The 23,879-nt window shown below is 44.5% G+C and overlaps 3 long non-coding RNA genes across 15 annotated transcripts; 2 read left to right on the forward strand and 1 right to left on the reverse strand.

Annotated features, from left to right (window-relative positions):
• The first annotated feature begins 3,265 nt into the window (after nt 1–3,265).
• Nucleotides 3,266–6,119, forward strand: LOC149917210 (uncharacterized). The gene is made up of 3 exons (XR_016467994.1): nt 3,266–3,371; nt 3,857–4,080; nt 4,723–6,119. It is a non-coding gene; the product is annotated as an uncharacterized LOC149917210 (long non-coding RNA).
• Nucleotides 6,120–8,548: 2,429 nt separating this feature from the next.
• Nucleotides 8,549–18,501, forward strand: LOC149917211 (uncharacterized). 13 transcript variants are annotated; one of them, XR_016468151.1, is made up of 10 exons: nt 8,549–10,463; nt 10,831–10,912; nt 11,696–12,287; nt 12,488–12,652; nt 12,810–13,163; nt 14,962–15,075; nt 15,381–15,621; nt 15,706–15,863; nt 15,954–16,096; nt 16,262–18,501. It is a non-coding gene; the product is annotated as an uncharacterized LOC149917211 (long non-coding RNA). The 13 variants fall into 13 exon arrangements; XR_016468156.1 differs by having other exon boundaries at nt 15,472–15,621; XR_016468155.1 differs by having other exon boundaries at nt 15,472–15,519; nt 15,622–15,863.
• On the reverse strand, nt 15,763–23,791 carry LOC149917212 (uncharacterized). The gene is made up of 2 exons (XR_016468158.1): nt 22,955–23,791; nt 15,763–16,470 (listed from the first exon to the last, which is right to left on the reverse strand). It is a non-coding gene; the product is annotated as an uncharacterized LOC149917212 (long non-coding RNA).
• Nucleotides 23,792–23,879: the final 88 nt, after the last annotated feature.

The following is a 23,879-nucleotide window of genomic DNA, read 5'->3' on the forward strand; positions in this document are numbered from 1 at the left end:
ATGTATTACACTAACATTGTTTTCACGTATCCCGTGCAATCCTTTTAAAATGAGACTTCATGAAAGGTTCTGAAAACAAATACCTTTTTCCACCCTTACTAAGTGTTTATTATGCGGAGAGAAAACTAAGCAAAAACCCAGCTGGAACTTAATCTGCCCCCTGTTGTAGCTCACTAACCTGCCTCAAATGTCAACTGACGCATCTTCTCACAGGGCACAGTTATTTTGACACGCCGCAAGCAAGCTAGACAAATATTTTGGAGACGGGGGTGTTCAAACATTTCCCTCTGGGTCTCTTCAAAAGTTCTCGCGAATACCTCACCTGTAAGCTTCAGAACTGATTTGTCTTACTGTGCTTGTTAGCAGAACGTATCTGACTTTTTGGGGGCAGGAAGTGGATGCCTTTCATGACCAGTCTGATTTTCGTGAGCCAGAAACATGGGCAATTGCAATGGTGTAGGGGCTTGTTTAGTTTTGAACTCTATATCCAAGTTACTCTTGTAACTTATCTCAACACCAGTAGACAGCAAGAGGTTCGTTCTTCCCTTGCAAAAGGGGAAGACTACACCCTTCTGCATAACACCCTCTTGGAACAGGCGATATTGTTTTGTTCAGCAAATAAGAAAAAATTAGAAGTACCTGTGCAGCTGCTTGTTCCTATTTAAATTAAATAATGGAGAGGGCAGAAGAGAGTCAGTCTCACATGGTGCTACGTAGGGAAAAGCATTCTGTGGCATCACAGGTGTGCTTTTAATTAACGTTTATCTGAGTGATTATAATTAAAGATTTTACCACAGATGTTCCTGGAATAATTACTTTCTACTTCCTTGCGCAGTGCACGTTTTAGGAAATGGAGGCTATTTCTCCCTTCAAATACTTTCTCAGTTATTTTAGAATTTCTTGCTCTTCAGTGGCTTTGCTATCGAGGTTTTCCTAATAGCTTTTCTTTTTCAGATTCCCACTGGGTTTTCCAGGACCTCAGAAAAGGCATTTAATAAAATACAGGTTGCATTTTATTATGCTTGCGTCTAGGGAAACCAGTATCAGCGGAGTTCCAAATTTATCTTTGGAGTTGAGAATGAATTGCTCGTTTTTTGTTTCTGGCGCTCCTCACTGGTTCTACTTTCTTCAGTTTTGTTCTGCGTCTTTGAAGATAGAGATCTGATTTGTTATTGCACTTGTACACGCAGGTCTTAGCTGATGGTTTTATTGCACGTCGACTGTTGTGAGGTGTACCGGATACGAAAGACTGAGCAGCTATCCTGATTTACGTGAAGACTGATTGTGCCTCTCTGCACGTTAGCTAGCATTTCCTTGGTTTCCTGTTGACATTTTTGCCAATAACATAACATCATATTGTGAAGTGGCAATTAGAAAACACAGGTGAAGAGAAGCAGGCTCTGTTTCGCTTGGGGTTCTGAGATGCATGGGATCACGTTCTTCCTTTGAGTTTTAATAAAAGAAACTGAACTACGAATTTAGAACAGAATGACAGATCTGAAGGTAAGATTTAATGAAGGGTCCTGCCCTCTCTCACATTAGATCCTGCCAGGTCCACAGCAGTTTTTAGAATGTAAGATGATGGGCTGACATTTTTCTTAACTGTATGTCATAGCCTAGGATAAAAAATAATAATAACCCAAGAATGAACAGCGTCATTCCTCTTTCTCATACGTTTATCTATCATAATGTGATCTTTATACTGTAATGGTGTTCCGGTCGAAACTAGTTAGGGGAAACCAAGAGGCTTCTGTAAGTAGCACCTTTTGAATCAAAGCAACAGTTTCAAATAGCACGTGTGTTGGTTTCGGAAGCTAAGGTGCTAACAGCATACCTGCAGGGGGGCTGGTGTTCTCTCTGGCTGTGAAATCGTTAGGGGAGAGAGTTTCCCATTCTCCTCCGTGAGTACATCAGGGCAGAAACGGCCAGATGGGGGCACGGGGGAGTGTGTTCACCTGCACATGCTGGGAGACCAGAGACACAGACCTTCTGGCCGTGAAGTCTCATTTAATACACGTTTGACTTAAGTGTACGAGAACAGTTGCAAAGGACATTGTCGGAATTATGACGGAGCAAATCTAATGTCACTGAGTGCCTCCACTTCTCCAGCAAGTCCCAAACCGCTTAGGCAACGTCTGACCACTTAGGACAATTCAGATGCCCCAGTGGCAAAATTAAAATAACTTTAATATCAATAGATGCTAGAAATCCAATTATTGTTGAGTAAGTTACCTTATACCTTCTAGTTTTGTCTCTTTCTTGTAAGGAAATTGGTGAAGGATTGAGGGGGGGAAAAAAAAAGCGTTTCCATGCTGTCAGTATTTAGAGGTAAATAAGGAACAGGAAGACTGCTCCCTAAGTTTCCATTTGGGACTCCAAATTCTCCCTTATTTCATGAGACTAATGCCTTACTATCTCCAAATTGAGCGTCTTGCTGTAACTAGGGAAAGGAAAAGGAAAAAAAAAAACAAAAAAAAAACCCCACACACTTTTCTGAAATAATCTTTGAGATTTCTGTGTATCAGCTTTCGAAGGCAGGCAGAAACATTCAGTGTCTGTTTATTTAAACTTCGGTCCAAAATAAGGCCTCGTCACTGTTGGCTCTTATCAAGCAAGCCTGGAGCATAAAGCAGCTTTTGCAAAAAAAACAAAAACAAAAACCAACAACAACAACAAAAAAAACACAGTGGGATTCTTCCTTGCAGAGCAGTTCCCAAGCTCCTAGTTGTTTTGTTCCCACAGTGCTTCGTTAGCTAGAGAACTGAGGAGAATGGATTCAGTGTACGTAGGTGTCATGGTTTTGGTTTTTGCTTATTTGATTTTCAATATTCCACGTCAAAACATCATGTACTGGAAGTGTTAATGCTCTAATTCTACGTACCTATCCCTATACATTACGGAAGTCATGGGATCTGACCCTTCCGGGGGGGGGGCGGTCTCTTACTGCCTGGCAGTGGGTGCTGGAGGGTGCTTTCCTAGCCGTTCCAAGCTTTTTTTCAGGTTTGACTCGGTCTCGGGAACTCTCTCTCATATCTTATGTGATTTATTAGTCTCAATTTCGATTAGATTGTATTATATTGTATTATTTTGCATTCCGACATCACAGTTAGTAAAATAAGTTTACCTCCATAGATTGTTGCCGCTGTTTTTTTCCTTTTCCCCCTTCCTTCCCATTTTGTGGGCCCAGGTGGGGGGTGGGGAGGGCAGAGGCCTACTGCCCCCTGTCACGGGCATAAACTGATCTAGTTAATTCCGTGACAGTAGGAACGGATATCAGTGGAGTCCACGGTCACTTCTGTTGTATGCCATACGAGGACATGCAAACTGACCGACGTAACTGGCACGTTTCATTTTCCTAAGCGGTCGCTGAGGTAAGCAGGGATAAGACAGAAAACAGAAATTTTTCTGGTGATTAATTTTGTGGTCGCAAAAGTGGGGGCTGATGAGATGGAAATCCCATTAAAAGTAATCGCTGCATCTCTATTTCAAGAATTTTGAAATTTTAGGCTTACACGGGTTCATACATTTGACACGCGTTTTAGCGGCGTTCCCTTCCATCTTGCTCAGAGTGCTAGATGACTGCTGTAGTGGGGTTGCCAAACAGGAAAGCGGTACGGAACTCCAGAGCGGGCCTGCTGAATGGCTTGTCCTATCTGGTTCTCCCCGTTCCCTGGGCATCTCCTTATTTCAACGAGGGTATTTGCCATTTGGGGGTACGTATGAACGATTTGACCAGTTCTCTTACCTAAAATCCTTTTTGTGGCCGCTCTTTCTTATGCTAAGAAAAGGGGAAGAAAGAGGAATCAAAGCTTAAAGTAAATTACAACGTTTCCTCTTTCCGCTGTCTGCTAAGCAGCCTGGTTCAAACGCAGTTCCTGACTTCTGCCAGCAGCTAGCGCTGTTTGACTTCCTCGCACCCAGAAACACAAGACTTCCGACAGAAATCTTTCCGGAGCTGCGCTAGAGCTGGTCTGACAGGCGAGAGGGACGGCACGAAGGCTGTAAAGGAGAAGCATCCCTACTTCTGATCTGGGTCACGCATAAGGGCAAAACGTGAAGGGAAGGCAGGAGATGTACAGTGTAAGCACCTCTGCTTCTAGTGAGAATAAGAGGATATAAATCAATCTCTGAGCCAGTATTACCACTGGCATGGGGACACCCCGGGAAAGAAATACTGCCCTGGAGGCGTCTGTACTATTTGCCGTGTCTTATCCACTACATACGAGCAAAGCAGAGCTTAAAAAAGAGAGCTTAACATTAGAGGTGGAAATACGTGCAATACTTTTGCTCTTCCTCCCGTTGTGATGTGTTATTCTTCCCTCTTTTTGTGCAGGAGAACAATGGGGCATTGCTTTTTACGAAGGTCAGAACTTAGATCCATCGAGCATGATGCTAACTAGCTATGATCTAGTCCACCTCCACGTAGAGAACGTAGAACAGGATCAGAAGAACAATGTATTTTCGCTGGCAGCAGCGTTACGCTGAGAGCCAGGTCAGGAAACAGGTCTGAGATGGGGTTGTGCTAGCTGAATGAGAGAGGTCCTCAATCTAGTTTTAATGAGCAATTCGACTGGGGACCGAAAAATAAAAAAATACTTCAGAGAAAAGTCTTACTGAACTTTATGTGTAGCTATATTCGGTTTCAACTTTGATAACTGGATGTTTCTGACCTAAAACCAGGCCTGCCCAAAAAACTGCCTATCTTTGATTCACACCAACCAGGTAAAAACTATGAAGGGCGCTGAGAGATTGCAAGCTTACAAGAGCTATTAGCAGTGACAGCTGTGCACTTCCATGTCCGTTTCACAAAAGCAGAAGTGGAAGAGACTCTTGCAGCTCCTCCGGTGACACTGAAGGCTAGAAAACATCAAATACAGCCACGGCAAAGAAAATCCATCTCTGTGCTATCGATATGTGTTAGATCTTTACTGACTCGTAAGGGAAAACCTGAAAAAGAATATGGAAATGTGGTAGCTCCGTAAGTAATGCCTCCTATTTATTTCCATGGGAATTACAGCAGAGTAGAATAACGCTAATTGAGAGAGCAAATTCTCAGCTACGAAGTACTCTTTTTCAGCTTACTCGCTGCCAGCAGCTGTTGGTTTTTGCCACCTATGAACAGGAGTCTGCATGCCACACTCACAGAAATCTGCATCTGTGGAGGTGATCCGCTATGGTGGTTGCCGCGTGCTGGAACGCAGCACCCGCCTCCTCACCGTGCTCACGTCCGCTGGCTGGTCTCCAGAAACGTTCAGCAAGTGCCAATCAATGTCCACGGGTGCTAATGTTCTGCAGGGAGGAATGTAATTCTACCTCTCTGCCTCACCCTCGCTTCTGCGTTGGACGCCATTTTGTCAGACCGCCCCTCTGCTGCTGTCTATTGCACAGCAACAAAATGTAAATGCTGGTGGGAGGGTTCAGCCTCTATTGCCACGCCATCAACATCTGCCTCTGACGTCGCTGGCCAACGTCATAAAATAGGAGGCGTTGCTTTAGGGTCAGCCTTCTTATGAGAAAGATGCATGCATCGGATTGAGCCATTAATTCAGCTCCTCCTGCAACGTGCTTTCATCTGTCAGTGCTGCAGTTAATAGAGAGTCTATGAAACTCGGAATGCAATTTAGTCTTGGCAGAACTGCAGTTGGAGGCTATTGGCAGATTCTATAGCAACCTGAAAGGCTCAAGACTAGTAACGGGAGATTCACTTTAAGGCAAGATAAGCACATAAAAATAGTTCTCATTTACCATTTCCTTTGCTTCCTTAAGGGCGACATGTTCTCCATCTCAACAAGACAGAGATAGTCGGATGTCCAACTCGTTATTAACCAGAGTAAAAATAATTTTTACAAACATTCTGCTAGTAAAATTCTAACAATTTCGCAGTCGGGAGAATCGTCAGAATTTCTCCAGTTAACTCAGTCAAAATGGAAAGCACCAAACTTGAATGCTGCCATTCAAGACTTAGAACGAGGCTCCAAAACATGTGGCACGAAAATCATAATAAGAGAGCGCTGATGCCGACGCACTGTACGCTTATGAACAAATTATCTCAACACATTTGTTGAGACTATGCTTCAGATCAAGTTTTAAGTCTCCAGAAGGTGAAATAAAGAATTTTTGTAAGCATCATTGACTGTGATTTTTGATTTTTTTTTTTTTTTTTTTTTTTTTAATTCTCTCTGTTCAGTAAGAAAGACAATACTGAAGAAACTTCCTCCAGTGTTTTCCCTGGCACTTAAAAGCTGTTATTCAAAAGCTCGGTTGAGACTGCAGTCGTTCTTTCTGGACTCCTATCCGCTTTACGTAACAAGCCCATAAAATACAAACAAACACGAAACTCTGTTGTTCCGATTGCTCTGAACTTGTTTTATTTCATAGTTTAAAAGCAAACGATAAATGCAAAAGTTGTTCGGGTAACACAAAGCTCACTCCTGTACTGCCTACGTTCCCTTCTGAAGTGTATTAGGCAGAGCTAACTCAAACACCTTTGCACTGCATTGGCTTTTCCTTCATACTGTTTGCTAGCATCAGGCTAATAATGAAAGAAAAATATTACTGTGCCACCAGTGAAATAATTAGGCACATGGTTAATTTACAGTGTGTTCCAAGACTTACAGTGGCTTATCTATCTCAGGTGACCCAGATTCCCAAGTGCTGACCAAAGAGTCAAAACCGTGCTTTCTATAGAATTTGTTATACAAACAACTATTTCCTAGTTATTATTTTTTAGCTCTTTTTTCGGCCTCGAATAACGACAAGGCTCAATCAACAGATGAAATGGGGAGAGCGACACTTACTTTCTGGAAAACTCTGGATGTACTACTCGTAGCCTGATTCAGCACAGCGTCTGCTTCGATGTGGAGAGTTGGGGACCACCCAGCCTCGCCTGAGCACAAAGTAAATGTGCTCGATGGGTCAGGAAAGATATTCGGACTTAGATGAGGTTGCGCCAACCTTTTTCTCTCTATTCTGTTCTATAAAAAGGATGTCAGAACCGTGGGGGAAGACCTGACTGTGAGTGAGTCACCAAAGAGCTTATCAGACCCTTTAGCAGACCTCATCACTGTAAAGCCTTGGGAGACCGGAGTGTAAGACAGAGAGCGAACAGTCTAATGGTAAACAGGAGGTTCTTTTGTATGCGTTGTCAATCTTGTCACACTGGAGAAACCTTTCATCCTTCATCGCTGTTGTTTGAGAGGAGCTAGGGCCAATTAACTGATTAGAGGAACTATTGGAGGAACGCGAACTTCTTCTTTGTAAGTGAGTGGTGTATAAGATGTATGTTGAATACAATAAAGAACTATTCCGAGGCTACAAGAAACTGAGAGAGCTCTCTGACTCGACTGAGCACCCACAAAAAAAACCACTTTCCCTGTAAGGATCTCCCACCGTTACCGTTTGCCTGAGGGTTTATAACGCGTGCTATTAGACAGTTCTTCCTGGGGTTCACTTTGCATCTCAGACGATATTTCTTCGAGATGTTCAGGTCCTCCTAGAAAAGCTAGCAAAAATGTAGCTCGGTTCGCAGGCTTCATCACCAAAAGCAGCTTTTATCTCCACTTCCAGCAGTCTTTACTAGCCAGACATCCACTTCGAACACCCAGCAATTACGCCTTCAAAATATATGTGTTTCACATATACATATGTGTATATGTGAAGTTTTTGTTTGAAATGTGGTGCGTTGTTGCCTTTTTGAGTAAAAACTGAAGATTCTCATGAAAATGTCAAGAAGCCATTCTTGTGCAATTCGGAACGCTTATTCCGCTTCACATAAGATACTCTGAAGCTCCCGTGATTACATCCAAGCACCACCTAGAGCAGAGATTGGCATAGCAGTAGAGTTCTCTTCTCCTGTGGTGGGAGATCACCAATCATAGATGTGGAACATAAGAAACCAATCGGCTGGTATTTTTTCTCAAAAGCACAATATCTTCTCGCCACAAGTAAAATATCTCATCTTGCAAAATGTCGTGAAAGCACTGCAGCTCAGAAATAGCATTCTCTTCTCCACAAAATCAGTCCAAGCTTCAAAGGTCTGCCACACCAATTATACAAACCAAAATAGAGGTGACACAGGAATAACCTGTTCATTGACAAAGCTGGGCACTGATCCATTGAAGGCTTCTAACACTTGGGTTAAGGTTTTCATTCTCTATCCGAAGTAACTGACAAGCAGTGAAGAGTCTGAAACGTGCTAGAATTTCATCCAGTACTTTCCCTTCCTAAGAAAAAGCCTCTGCAACAAGAGCCATGCTACCAGACTGTTGGCTGAAGAATCTGCTCGAAAGTCTGGCAGTCGCTCGGGAAAGGCTCTGGCTCAAAGCCCCCTTTGGGTGTTCTTTGAAGCATTTTGAGAGGCACTGACAGCTGTCAGCCCACAGTGCTGTCTAGGCTCCGCTGCTCTGGGGTCACGGTGGCAGTGGGCTGCAGCTCCTGGGCCATGGGGAAGGTCTCCCTGTTAATGACTGGGAAGCTGCAGCTCCGATCTTCATGGCAGAGGCTGTGTTGTTCTTCTCATTATGAAGAGATCTGTCTGCTCCTTCCTCTCCTGACTCCCACCACAGCAGCCCCATCCACACGCTAGATCCTACGAGCAGTTATTTCTCTTAGCGCTGCGTCTGTGCCTTCTCAGTCAGTACGCTAAACTTCAGTGTGTCGAGTTTAGGTACAATAAAGTTCATCAGGAAAGTTGCTTTATAAGCTAAAGCCAGAAACTCTGACATTTTGTTCTCCCACAGGACTCATCAGAATGCATCAGATGAAGAGGGAGCCCCAGGTGTAACAAGGCAAACTTTGCTGAGGCTTGTCCCCTGGTAGGACAGACTGACCCTGAAAGAGGGATGAGACAGACGGAAGGCAGCCACAGATAAACCGGCCTGCACTGCAGCTGATTAACTCATGTTGTTGTGGAGGAAGGTTGCTTGTGGTGACTTAGGTTCTCAGACAAAGGATAAAAGCCACCAGCCTACCCAGAAAGATCTCTCAAGCACGAGCCTCATGCTCTCTCAAGCAGAGTCAGCGTTCCCTTCAGCTGTCTGTTTTCGCCTGGGTAGTTGAACTACAAATAAAAGCAAACTACTGGAGGGGTGCAGAAAAGCTGGAGTTTGTCCAGGTAAATATCGGCACATAACATTTGCAAGTGATCTTGTGTTTCTTTCTCTGGGAATGGTTCACAAAGTGTGTTTGCAGGCTTCACCTCACTCACCTCTTAAATGCAGCTGTCTGCCGAATGCAAAACGTGAGGATTGGTTCATAGATCCGGTTTGGGATAAAGTAGCTGTCTCATCATCCAGTGGGAACCCATCCCAGACCTGCCTGGTTCTCCTCAGTATGGGGCTATCTGCACAAGCTGAAGGAGGATGCCCTAAGATCACATCTCTGGCCTTTTTCGTCCCATTAGCACATGAAGGCCCACAGGCCCCTTCTGTACTTTCTCAATAGCTTGCCTGTTCCGTTTTATGCACCACAGCTTTCAGCAGCTTTAGATCCCCAGTGATTTGTAGGCACAAAGGTTTGAGAGGAACCCACCGGCAACTTCTTCGGGCCTCTCGGTCAGATTCGATACCTGGGACCTCTTTCCTTTGAGTGCCCATCCACAGACAGCAGGTTCTCAAAGCGAGGGACGTGTGTAAATAATTGCTTTATAAGCCGAGGAGTTGTACTGTACAGAACCATTTGTGAAGCTCCGCTTCCAATTTCACTGGTCGGCAATTTTCTCGCGTGCATCATTCACCCATTTGGGTGTTTGTCACATCGCCACTCCCACATTTCCACTGCCACCTTCAGTCACGTGTTCTCCATCAGGTACAAAGGTTTTACAGGTTTAACAAACTTTTTTTTTCCTTTTTTTTTTTTTCCTTTTCTTTTTTTGGACGAGGGGAGAGGGAAAGCAGAGCAGAGACAGCACACAGCAGGGGCCTCTGGAAACTGTTAAGGCTGGAGACGTTCTTCAAAAGGGTGTCGTGTGAGATGCAAAGCGATCCGTTTGAATTAGGCACAATTATTTAACGTATTAGTGAATCCCGCAATGAGGCGAGGAGAAGCGCGTAACAAACTTTAATTGAAAGTGCAGTTTAAGTCCTTAATTCAGATCTAGAGCCCACGTGTCCAACTGTCAGATTCCCGGCCGGCCCTAACGAGCCCCACCGGCGCTAACGAGGCAACGACTCCCAGCTGCCGAGGGGCGCGGCCGCCCGGGCACAGCTGCGCCTCGTCCGCAGCGCGGGGCGGGTCCGGCCCAAAGCCTCTTAAGCTTCTCCGGAGGCCGCTGGGAGTCACGGCAGAGCTGCCGGAGCTCATTGCCTGCGGAGCCGGAGCGGGCTCCGCTTCTTTGTCCGGTCCTTGCGCCGCCGGGGCTGCTCTTAAAACGAGACCTTGGGATTCTTTGTAACGTTCTCTGCGTGTTGTGTTGTTTTGTTTCAGGTTGTGGCGAGACGTCTCCCGAGGAAGATCAGCCCGAACCGGTGAGTCGTTCTGGTGTCGACGGGACCGCGGAGGCGGCCAGCGCTCGGGTCCGTCCGCCCTCCGCGGCAGGAGGCCGCCGGGCTCCGTTCGGGGCCGGCGCGGGGCTCCCAGCGGGCTGCCTCGGCTTCTCGGAGCCGGTGTAACGTCGCTGCCCGGCTGCCATTGCGTTTTCGGAGGGGACTGCCGCTCGGTTTCCCGAGCGCTAACGCGGTCCTGAGGGCTCTCGGTCCCTCCCTCCGGGGCTTTAGTTTCTCCCGGTCGCATCGGTAGGAGCGAGCGGGGATGGGCCGTTCCTACCAGCCTCTGTGCTGCTGGGAATGAGAAGCAATGCAAGGGGCTGCTGAAACAAGTTTTCTCCTATTGCAGGCTGAGCGAAGACTGCAGCAGAGCCTCTCATCATCCCGACCCGGTGAGATGGTGAAAGCGGTGAGCGTTTGGGAGTCTCTAGGTAAGCTTTCTATTGTTGGGGCTCGTGTAGGGCTGCTGCTTGGATACTTCTTTGGGATCAGCACGGTGCTGCTGCTGAAGTGCCTGAGAAGGGTTTTGCAGGTGCTTCAGCTCCTTCTGCTTCTAGTGGTGGGAGTGAGCTGGATGAGATGGCCAGTGGCATTCTGGGGTGCATTAAAAAGAGTGTGGCCAGCAGGTGGAGGGAGGTGATCCTCCCCCTCTACTCTGCCCTGGTAAGGCCTCATCTGGAGTACTGTGTCCAGTTCTGAGCTCCCCGGTACAAAAAAGACTGACGGGGATCTCTGGGAAAGTGTCCAGCGGAGAGCCACAAAGATGGTGAAGGGCCTGGAGCATTCCCCTATGAAGAAAGGCTAAGTGAACTGGGTCTGTTTAGCCTTGAGAAGAGAAGACTGAGAGGGGACCTGATCCAGGTCTGTAAGTATCTAAGGTGTGGGGGGCAGAGTGGCGAGGCCAGACTCTTTTCAGCAGTGTGCAGGAAGGGGACAAGGGGAAATGGCCAGAAGCTGGAGCATGGGAAGTTCCGCACCAATGTGTGTAAGAACTTCTTTACGGTGAGGTGATGGAGCACTGGAGCAGGCTGCCCAGGGAGGTGGTGGAGTCTCCTTCTCTGGAGATATTTGAGACCCGCCTGGACGCCTACCTGTGCGACCTGGTGTAGGGATCCTGCTTTGGCAGGGGGGTTGGACTCTGATCTCTGGAGGTCCCTTCCAACCCCTACGGTTCTGTGAGATGACATTTTTCCCCCTCTTATTTTTAACCTCAGGAGCGTGATCTTGTTCCTATTGTGGAGATGTGGTGGGACAGCTTGCGTGACTGGAATGTGGTTGTGGATGGCTGCGTTCCTTGTAGGAGAGACGGACATCTGAGGTGGTGAAGTTTCTCTTCTGGTGGGAGAACTGGAATGTGCCGAGCCTCACCTCCCTCCACAGCAAGGTGATGGGACAGCTGTAAGTGACCTGGTGAGCAAAAATTTCTAAGTAGTCACGGTGGGTTTGGTGAGGGGAAATGATGCTGGACCAAGGCTGTAGCCTTCTGTGTTGTGACTAGTTAGATGAGAGAAGGGCAGTGGATGGTATGGGGGGAATATCTTACTGTCACTAATTATCTGAAGTGCAGGAGTTTTGTTGATGATGTGCTTGTTCAGGCATTGATGGGGGGTGTGAGGTGGAAACATTCACAGACTGGAATGTTAGTGCTTGTTGTGAGTGATGGAATAGGCTGTGGAGTTGCTTTCTCTGGGGGTCTGTGGGTTGTGTCTGGATATGTTGTTGCAGGGTGAGTGCTGCAATGGAGCATTTAGCAGTGAGGATCTGCCTGAGCGTGGGAGTGGTTTCATTGAAGGTGAGATGAAGGAGGTGAGTGACCTGAGGGCTGCCCACCCTGTGTCCTCTGAGAAGTGGTTTGTGGAGCTCTTCTGCAGGTCCAGGGCTGGAGTGGGGATTGTGCTGTCCTTTGGTCCCTGAACTGTGTGTGTGCTGCCCCTGGGCTGGAGTTTCCATTTGGGATTGGGTGCCAGGGGACACAAGTTGTTTTTGAGGGTGATGGTGTGTGGCAGGTCTGCTCCTGGAAGAATGGAATTGACAGTGTGAGGGGAGAAGTGCAGCCTGCAGGACTGGCAACCAGACAGCCTGTGAGCCTGGGACTTGGGTTCCTCCATCTCAAGGTGAAGCTTTACTGCAGTATGTGGATGCCATGGAAACAAAAGAGGACTGTTTGGACTGTGAGTTTGCTGAATTTCTTGGTTTAAATGATCAAGTTTCTCAATGGAAATCCAAAGAAGAAAGCAATTTGAATGCCTGGAAAACCAACATGGATATATCTCTTCCTGGGGGGACCTTGGTGAGGTCCAGCCTGGCCAAGGTATGTTCTTACTTTAGGTTGTGGTGTGGCTGGCATCCTGAGGGGAAAGTCCTCATCCTAGGCTTGTGGGTGTGCTGAATCCATGGAAGAAGCAGAAGAGAGCTCCAGGTAGGCATGTGTCTGGTGTAGTCCTTTGACCTGGGATCCTCTTAGTGGGTGTAGAGGTTGGTTAGTGCATGGGAACTGCTCAATCAGCCTGAGCTTCTGATTGACCACCTGAGGTGAGCAATGTATCCCCTGGGGTCACAGGTGAAGGTAATTTACCTGTCCTACTGGAAGGGGTGGAGTCTGACTCTACCTCTCTGGTTTCCTGTTTAAGAGCTGACTAGTGGGGAAGGATCTCTTGGAGTCTTAGTGAGCCTGGAACAAGGGTAAGTTGTTTTTTAGCTATTCATCTTTTGGTATGATAACTTGTCTGGCCTAAGTTTCCTGTATATTTCTTAATTATGGCTTGTTAGTATGGGGGGCTGTGTGTGGTTGCTTGGCTTAGAGGTTTTTGAGGGGGAAGAGGTGGCCTCTGCACTGAGTGCAGAGGCTACCTCTTCCCCCTTGGTGTGGGGCTGTTGTCTGGGTTTTGCACTATCTCGAAGAGATTATTTTTTTTTGGTGGGGGGGGTGGGTGCAGGTCAGTAACGGATTTTTTTTCTCTCTTGCTGGAGTGTGGCCCCCCTGAGGGAGGGGGTGTGGAGGTGCCCTCCTGCCTATTGGCTCCCTCTGGGGAGGGGCAGAGAGGCCTCCCTGGTGAAGGGGGCTTGTCCCTGGGTCCTGGTGTGGGTCCTATGTGGTGATGGCTGCTCTGTGGTGGTGCTCCCAGTCCTGAAAGTAGGAAATGGAGTTGGGTTCTGTGTTCTACTGAAGGAGAAAACTCAGTTTATTTCAAATCTCAGGTGAAGCTTGTTTGAAGCTCTGGCATGAGGGTGCTTGCTCTATGTTAATTTAATGTGTCTGGGGGGTGTGGGGGCAACTCCACCTCCATCCACTTACCCAAACCCTATAAGAGGAAGTGGTCCTGTGGTGTCTCAAATATGCTCTGCATATGCTATGGCTGGCCTACAGTATCAACAAGCTAAATAGGCTGAGGTGGTTAGGAAGGAGGAAGGTTGCTGTTCTGTGACTTCTTTGCTATCTCTTCCTGGGGGAAATGAATTGGTCTAAAAGGAAAATAAAAAATGGAGTTGCTTGTGAAAGCTCTTTTTGTGAGAGATCTGAGGTTGACTTTATATGAGTAAATGTAGAAAACTTTCTTGTGGGTAAGGTTTTACTCAGTACTTAGCAGCATGCCTCTTGTATAATGTGCCCCACTGAATCACTGGACAGGCGACTTTAATTTGTCTCCTGCTTTGAGAAGTCTATCACTTCAGTTTCACTTTGGAAAGAATTGAGATCTTTTAGATATAATTCTGTTCTCATTTCAACATGTGCCCCCAAAATGCTGGTAACTAAACTTGCTTCTGTGAGTTGGGAAGCTGGTGATAATTCTTCCACAAAAGGAAGTTATTGGCTTCTAATGGCTTTTTGCAAAGACTTTCTACCACAGGTGTGAATGCCCTGTGTTGTGGGCAAGAACTGGAATGCTTATGAATGTCTGTACTAAAATGGAATGGCTAGGCTCAGCTAGATCAAGCTTTTTGTGGTGAAGTGGATACTTGCCTGTCTCTGACTTAAAACAACAGTAAATCCTTGCTTACCCCCCAAAAAGATATGGTGTCTATTTCTGTGCTTGAGCCTCATTCCCTTGTTGCTGATGTTATTTCTTGGGTAACACAAGAAGAGAGAGAGAAATGATCCCATAAGCAGTCAGCTGGTTGTATGGCATGCTCTGAAAGAAAAAGTGGGACTAACAAATACTTAAGTCATTTACTGCAAAACTGTAAATGTAGGAAATATCCAAACAATTTTCTAGGATGGTATCTCTAAAGCAGATTTTATTCACAATTGCAATGGTGGGCCTCCTGCAAGCAGGAGGGCATGCAGAAAACAGTTACATCTTTTATTCCCTGTTCCTTGATGCTTCTCTCTTACTCCCCTGGTTCCTCATTGTGAACCTGAAGTACTCAGCCAATCTTCTTGATGCTTCACTAAACATGGAAGCACTGGACAACATAAATTTTTGCTGCATAAGCAAAAACCTGTAGTTAATTAACTATTCCACATCTGATCATTTTGCAGATATCTGCTCGTCCTTCTTTCTACAAAGATAAGCTTGGGAGAGAGGCAGGGGAGGATCCTAGTGCCTGCCTTCACACCCCGATCTTCTCATGGACTGAGACAGTTCAGCCTTGTGTAGAGGCCCTAACTTCTTTGTTTGCTAAATCTGTCTTTCTTTTGCTGAGAGTTTCTTACCCTAACAGAACAGCTCTACAATGTGTTTTCCAATCCTTAGCATGCTATACTTGCATTGTTTGGAACATTTAACAACTATTACAGTTTTGCAAGAAAGAATCATTCAGAAATAATGTTTCTAAAACATGCCACTAACACACTCTATTTTAGTACTTAGATTAACTATTTCTAAGAATAAGTTACAAAATACAAATGCATTATGTTCTACTTCTTCAAACCAATTGCTACTTTAATATCAAATGCAGAAGCAACATTCCATTACCACATAAGTGTCAGACTTACTTTACACACTGAATGAGATCACCTGCTGTGTTGCCAGTGTTTGTATCTTTGCAGCTGTACTTCTGGATAGAAGTTTTTTGAGCTTCCTGAGCTCAAAGGCAGGTGAGCTGGCTGGAGAGCAGAGTGGCAGCAACTGTCTTGCAGGGGAAAGCAAGCCTCCTTTCCTTCAAGATAAGTTCACCGAGAACTCTGGTTTCTTCCAAGGTAACCTGAAGCATGCTTCTTGGCAAAGCCCTTTTGTGTTGACTCTTGGGAAGCTAGTTACTATGAACCTTTGTCACCTTTGAGGCTGAGCTCTAACGCAAATGACATGCTTTGCTCGCTGCTTGAACTTGCCTGGGTCTCTTTGGGTCGCATCCTGTCCCTCAAATGCGCTGACTGCATCAGACACCATGGTGTCATCCTCAAGCTTGCTCAGGATATAATTGAGCCCGTTGCTGATGGAGGTATTAAGAGCATTAGTCCCAGTACTGACCCCTGAGGGACCCCAGTCATCACTGATCAGCTTTCAGACATGCATCTGTTTTCCTCTTCAGCAAAAAACCTGGCTGTTGCGGAGGACAGTGTTAAAAGCCTCACTGAAATCCAGACAGCAGCAGCTCTTGCCCGGTCCATTCATGCCATCGTAGAAAGAAAGGCCAGTAGGTTGTTCAGATGGGATCCACCCTTGTTGAAGCAGGTTGGTTGTCTCATTTCACTTCTCTCTTCCATGTGCCCCAGCACAGCTTCCAGGAAGATCTGTTCCACAGCCTCCTTCAGCACAAAGCTGAGGCTGGCAGGTTGGCAGCTTAAGTCATCCTTTATACTCTTCTTTAAAATCAGCATGTCCTCACCCTCTTTCCAGCCACCATAGAGTTTCACTCGAGTGCCCGGGCTTCTGGAATATCAACAAGAATGGCTTGGCAGCTCTATACGCCAATTCCCTCAAAGCTCTGGGCTGTGTTTCACTGGGGCCCACCAGGTTCCTCAAGTGCCTGCAAACCTGATCTTTGCTTTCAGCAGGAGGGATGCAGTCCTCACCTTTCCACCACTCAGGGGGTGGGTGAAGAGCAGCTGACAAGAAAGAACGAGGCAGAAGTGTTAAGTACCTCAGCCTTCTCTCCCATTATTAACAGCCTGCCTGTACCACTCGCTGGGGCTGGGGTGTGGTACGCCTGCTTGGACTTTTCTTTTTCTGTCTCATTTACCTGTGTTTTTCTTGGCACTCCAAGTACCACTGCAAGTTTGTCAGGGCCTATTGAGGTAATACAAGGCTCTATGAGCAATGAAAGCAGCAGTGACTGAGGGATAAACAGTTACCGGCATTCGAGAAATGGCAAAGCACTGGAGCAAGTTACCAGTCCTGCAGTTCTTCAGGTGCTAAGATTTAAACCTCTGATAGGAAAAAATCCAATAATTAAAGAGTCACCATTAACCATGCCTGTGACACTGTAGATTGTGGCATTTGCTTAAAACAAGGTGTGTCATATAAAACACAGAACTGTACATAAATGCTGAAAAGAATGTCAGTATTAAAAAAAAAATAAAAATGGTGGTTCAGTGCTGAGTGCTAGTGTTTTTCTGCTGCTCAGACTATGGTTATACAGCAGTGCTCCATTCTTCCAGGAGCTGCAAAAAGCAGCAGCTCCAACTGAATTTCAGAGATATTAATAATTAAATTTCACTCTCCTCAGAAGGAGGCGTGGTGCATGCTTAAGAAGAAGGCTGTGCCACTTTGCGTGCTGTAAAGAGTCCTCTGTACAACAAAGCAGAAGATCAACCAGCAATTCAACACGGTCAAGGACAAAATGAAAAGGAAGTCTTTCCAGCTGGATGCCAAGAAAAATAAATAAAAAGCCACCGCAAGCCCAGTACCAAAAGCTGCCTTTAAGCAGTTAGTTGAAAAGTGACAGTGACATGTTACTCCAAGCTTAAACCCACAAAAAGCAATTTCACATATTTGTGCCATAGAGTGCTTTTTAAATACTGGCTTGTGACCTGAAGGAATGAACAGCATCACATAAAATGTAGTACAGGTGAGGGCAAGGCAAAACATACTTGTAGAACAATGTCAACCTTTTACATAGATTAAACTAGGTGAAGCATTGCCTGTGGCACATAAAGCCAAATGATATTTTCATAAAAATCACTGAGTGCTGCCCATTGGTTATGGGCAGGATTTCATGTAACATTCACGTCAAAATTAATACGTTGCTTGAGTAACCTCAGTTCTTGTGATCATGTATTTCTGATTGAATAACTGACCTTAAGCATTTGATTAGCAACAAGAGCTAATTCAAGGTCTACATATACTTGAGATTACTGCAGTGCCCAAGCAGCAGACAGGCTTCCTCGGTGCCAGGACACTTGCATATGGGACACCTGCATACAATCTGTACTTCAAATAAAACCTTAGACACAAAATTCCATGAGGGATGAGCCTTCTTGCTGTGTGCGCTCTGGGTTAAATTACGCATTCCTTGTAAACATCCACATCGCTACCAGAGATGAATAGTTCAGGTTGGTGTTTGCAAAAGTATACTTTTCAGATAAGCTGTCACAACATACAAAAAAAAAAAAAAATCCCCCCTAAGATGGAATTTCCATAAATCCCACAGTACTCCGTACTTATCCATTAGTTTATATAAACTTCAGATATGCCAGTAGAGCACAACGTATTTTGGAGTCTATAGCATAGCAGAGTCGGACATTTTCCTGGCTCAGGCAGTATTAAGAGAGAAGGCAGATTATATTGCTTAATACAATTATTATTTATTGCAATTACAATGTTATTATTCCATAATAAAAGGTGGGTTTCTTGGTGCCTTATCCATTGGATTTTCTGCATCTGCCCTTCAGAGTAACTTTATTTCTGCCCTTAGCATTTTTTCTTTTTTTGCATAATCTTGGGCACTTTTATCTTAAAAACAAACAAACAAAAAACAAACAAACAAACAAAAAAACACATAGAAGGCATTTAATGCTTGACACCCAGTTGTACCCAGCTTAACCCTCGTTAAAAATATAATCCTTTATGTCCTTAAGCCACAGTATTGCAAACAGAAAAAATAAATACCATTTTAGTAGCCGTGACGCTGATGTGAAGTTATCTTTATTTACTGTTTTATCTAATAACATAACACTCGCAATATTATGCTTGCACTCATACGGGTCTTGCACACTTCTCGACTTCACTGACACGTTTAATCAACCTCAATGAATGCCTTAATGCTTCTTTTTCCTACCATAAATATTATAAACTTCAAAGCTGGTAGTTCAGCTTTTTCCTCTCTACTGCTCCGTTATCTGAAATAAGCCTCACCTGAAAATGGAGTAAGAGATTTTCCCCGCTGGTGCTCGCAACACGTTCCTTGTGCTCACTCCATTGTTTCTTTGCATTTGTTGTTGGTTTTCTGAAGCGTACTTTTTGTTATTCCCCACACCCACAGTCCAGAGCAACGTCACCACATATTGTGCAAATTCAGTGGCCAGTTTGGGTTTTCAAGATACACACGACAACGGAAGTATAGTGAAAGATGAAGGTGGGACTAATGATGCAGTTGGAATTAAAGCCCACACTCCGTCTCTAATTTACTGATACCAAACTTCGTTTGCACTGGAAAGCATGCAGAGCTACGCGCACTCTTTTGAACTCCTTACGCTAGTAGGCTGTAGGAAAGGCAAGGCTGCTGTGGCTACTTGTGAAATCCATCAGTTTTAACGTCCTGAAGTTCTCCAAGAGACCGGCACCATCTTCTCAACAGAAGAGCAGCCAAAACTCCCGTCAGTGGATTTGTGTTAGGATGACTGTGTTAAAGACACGAGGACAATTACTGTTGCTCATTTTCAGCCTTGCATATGTATTAGTATTATTTCAGGAGAAGCCTATAAATTCATACTATTGAAGTAAAGACAGTGAACGAGAAAGCTGAGTTAAAAAAATGAGCAACATTCCCATTACTGAGAAGGGAAAAACTCCTCAGAAAAATCCTAGTTGCTTTCTAAGTACTATCTCTGCCAACTCAGACCACCCCTAGTATAGGCTGCATTACATGAAGAATTGCCTTCAGCATCTACTCATTTCCCAGCTTGTCTTCTGAAGCTGCTCCTAACCATGCAGAGTCTAGAAACTAATGCTTTTCAACCTCTGCCTGTATCCTTCTTGCTGGCCTTGAAACTTCAATGACTGAAGCGTTGATCTTTGCTCTGTTGAACTGCTGATCGCTTGCTTTCTTGAACTCAATAAACATTTCTCACAGTGCTCTCCTTGTAGCTTCATCTAGTACAGCATTGACTGATCTAGTTCATTCTAATGGGTTTTATTCACCCCTTACGTGCAGTATGGGGTCTGTGTGCTATGCTAGATGACGTTGGTCTCCTCCTCAAGTCACAAGTGTGTGGTTTGTTGAATTTCACTGTATACCAACTACTGCGTAGTTGTGCTACTGATTTGCATTAAAAAAAAAAAAATGTGAAAATGAGCCACGTGTAGAAGAGCTCAACATAAAGTTAATTCGTAAGTTTGAATAAAACGTTATTTTTCAAACACAGGTAATCACTTCCCGTATTATCTAGGATGTATGAAAGCAAAGTCCATAGGAAAAGATAATAGGCCTACTTAAACAGCACTTACCTTCAAGATTTTGGCAATTTTCTCTGAGGGACATATTTTTTCCTAATTTAGAAAGGAGGCTCAAACAATCCAAACAAAATACAAGTAACATAAAAAAACACACACACACAGAAACAACAAAAAAAAAACCAACCTTAAAATATTACGTAATCCAGGCTGAAACACCCGTAACTCTGTAAACGGGATGTGGCTTCCCTAGAAAGACAATCTGGATTCCCTCTGCGCCCTCTCAGCCAACAAGCGAGTTCTACAGCAGGCAGCCCCTTCCTACCTCAGTCATTTTATGCTTGCAGTTGAGGTAAAGATCCCGTCAACTGCTAATCTTAACTGAAGGTAGCAATCCCTCTGTTGTCTTCGACTATTTTTCCTCTCAAGGAAATTGTTCTGTCAAAGACAAACTGAAGACTCAGTTTGGACTATCCAAATCTGAGTACACCCATGCTCCAGTTGCAGGACTTGTATGTTTGTCTCTAAGGTGACTTTCAGTTTGGAAGGTGGATAACAAATCAGTACCTTCCATTTGTAGAAGGCAGTCTATACATAAACCTTGCCTGCTGATTTGCTTCACTCTCTGAATATCCCTATGCTTTTGCTGTTCTAGCAATGACATGGATATTAAATCATTGTCAAAACTCCGGGGAAGCTTGCAGTATTTGAACGATCAGCTTGCTAAAAGATGCAAACAAGTTTATCCTTCTCTTCTATGAAAAAGAGACAGAAGAAGTGGCATGAATGCGTGCCCGGGGCTGATGCTTCTGGGGTTCTAATAAGTTTTAGCTGGCACAGCTGAAAAGTATAGAACCCAAGAAACAGGCAGCTAGTAGTACGCATTCATCATTCTGCAACAACCAAACCACCTGTATTCTGCTCATACTGTCTCAGCTAGCATTGCAATTGTTGTTTACTAACGTCATAATCGAAACGTATAGAAAGAAAATTCAATGCAAAATAGCATAACTGATATCTACATCTCAACTCGAGTTCTCCTTTCTCTTTTGAAATGAAGATATGCATGCTTACCTGCAGAAGGCCAGTAAGGTCTTGAGACAAGCAGGGATCTCTGCGTTAGAAACCCTCACCTCCCCTGCCAACCCTTAAATGAAATCTGGTTTGTTGGTTGCACCTGAGCTCCTCTGGGTTGGCCCTGCCTTCCCAGCCGGTGTTTCATCACTGGCTCAGGCTGTGACTCAGCATTTCCACTGCAACTACATTATTTCAGGCAGTAAGCAGTAAAATGTGCGTGACTTGAACACACTGACTCCCAGAACTGAAACACTAGCGACTTCGAAGAATCCGTCTGTCTGTCTGAAATATCCATAGGCTGCTCTAAAAGTAATGCTTCCTACTTATTGCCATGGGAACTTGTATAATCAATGAAAGTTATATAAAGGAATATCATACAATCAAATAATATTAAGACATCATAAGAACGAAATAAGCAAGAGAGTTAGGCACAGCGACACAAAGAGAATAAATAGGATGCTTACCTGTGTCGCGGGCTCCCTCAGGAAAGACCAGTGGAGTGGATCTTCCAAAGACAGAGAGACCCTTCTTCCCCACTGGTAGTCAGCTCTCAAATGGGTCTAGGAGAGGGGGAGCCAGGCTCCACCCCTTCCTGCAGCACAGGTGAATTGCTTTCACCTGTGCTCCCAGGGCTGACTCATTGCTCGCCTCAGGTGATTAATCAGAGGTTCAGGCCGTGACTCAGCAGTTCCCATACAGAACTGCAGTGGATACAAACACAGTAACACTATTTGATAGAGCGCATTCTCAGCTACAAAACCCTATTTTTTAACATAGCCGCCACCATTAGCTGAGCATTTTCACCAGCAATGAGCAAGAGCCTGTGTCCCACGCTAGTCAAAATCTGCACCAGCACATTCCAGAGCAGGCCTTGCGTGTTAATATGCACACATGAACTCACAGTATCACACTCTGCAGCAATCAGAGACAATCGCTACTTGCACAAACATTTTTTAAGTTCGCCAGTGCCAGAAGCCACAAACAAGTCTCTTTGATTGACTGGCCCCTCCTTCATAGGAATATTTGATGCAGACACTTACCCGGCTAGAACAAGTTAACACAGGAAATAAATTGCTGACCACCTCAGTAAAAGACAAAGCCAACAGAGCAGAGGATGCATATGCAACTTATGCCTTCTGAGGTAGATACAAAAATTAAAAGACAGTATTTTTTATATTTTAAAGCGTGGCATTCTGCTAGGCTTTCACTGCTATTTCTCTTAACCTTCATCAAATATACTTGCAGTGCAGGATTACTTTCAATGTACTGGTGGATTTATACCAAACACTTCCTGCCCTTTGAACGCCAGTAACGTTTCCACTGGCAACAACTCACCAAGTGGAAAAGAATCCATCCTAGAGGAAAAACAGAGAAGAAAAAAACTAACAACATATTGAGAAAAGCAGAGCTATTAACTGAACATATTAAGATTACGCAGAAACGTGCTATTAAAGCACTAAAGCGTAGGACGAATACGTCTGCAATCTTTGCCAATCTTTCCTCCTTGAAAATCATTTTCTACAATGGATTATTTGGACATTTTGAGTGACATCGTGAGTTTTAGGTGGGCGGAAAAGAAAGGGTAAATGTGCTCAAGACAGCTGACTTAGCAAACACTTCCATCACGTGAAGATAAATGAGATGAAAAAAAAAAAAAAAAAAAAAAGACAAACAGGACATTAAGGAGCCAGAAATGATACTGTATTACGCTGATTTCTGATGAGTGGCAAACAGTAATTAGCAATGCTGAAAACAGATCAACCTGAGACACGCTAACTTCAGAACCCCCACTTCAGGTATGTGCTTTCTTCTTGGAAGAGATGGCAAAATCAGAGTATGGAACCCTCCGCTGTGTCATGGTTAATTCAAATTATTTTACTACTAAATTCAAGAGCTCAGTACCTTAAAAAGAAAACAAATATATTTTCGTACGACACAGCTCTACCGCACAGTCAGCACCTAGTTGTTCTGCTGTGGTTTTCTATCTTTGAGAGATCACTTGGCAAGAAAATTTCCTAAAAAAAGAGAAAGGAGACAGGTTTTAAGTTGGCTTGGGTTGATTTCCTGGCTAAAATACATTTATGTTTAGGATTTAAACGGAGCTATGTGTACCACTGAAATATAATAGTCACTATGCAGGATGTTATTGTGTAAATATAGGCACTGAAAAGACACCTTAAAAATAGTAATTGAGAGAGGAACTCTTCTCAACAACAAATAATTAACTGGAAAAGCCAGTGAAGAAAAGTATGACCTGATAATGAGATCACAGAAGCATATAATCATAGGATTGTTTGGGTTGAAAGGGATCTCAAGGATCATCGAGCTCCAATCCCCCTGCTGAAGCCTGTTAATGGAAAGTTTACCGTGAGCACTGTGTAATGCTCACTGTAAATGTCTTCAGAAAGACAGTACCCTACTAATAAAAGTAGAAAATGAACAAGAGGAAAGAAAGCCGCAAAGGAATGAAAAGTAGTGGACTTTACGCACTAGAACATAACGGAAGTTCCCTAGCAGACTGACATCCTCTTTAAAATTGGTTAGTTTTCTCTGCACTTGCATATGCTAAGCATTTTTCAGTATTAAAGATGATCGCGCTTTTGATGGGGAATAAAAATCACCAGCAGAATCAAAACATTTTAGGTGCTTCTAACAACGATACCACATGTCTCCGTTTCCTTTAGAAATGCTAAGAAAATGGATACCTTTGAAATACGTTAATAAAAATTAACTTACGTGCTTGTCACGGAGTTAACTAGATCAATCTATGCCTGTGACTGGGGGACAGTAGGCCCCCGCCCCCCACTCCTCCCAGACCAAAAAAATG

This window comes from Phasianus colchicus, chromosome 7 (assembly GCF_987193195.1).
Source record: "Phasianus colchicus chromosome 7, bPhaCol1.hap1.1, whole genome shotgun sequence".
NCBI lineage: Eukaryota > Metazoa > Chordata > Aves > Galliformes > Phasianidae > Phasianus > Phasianus colchicus.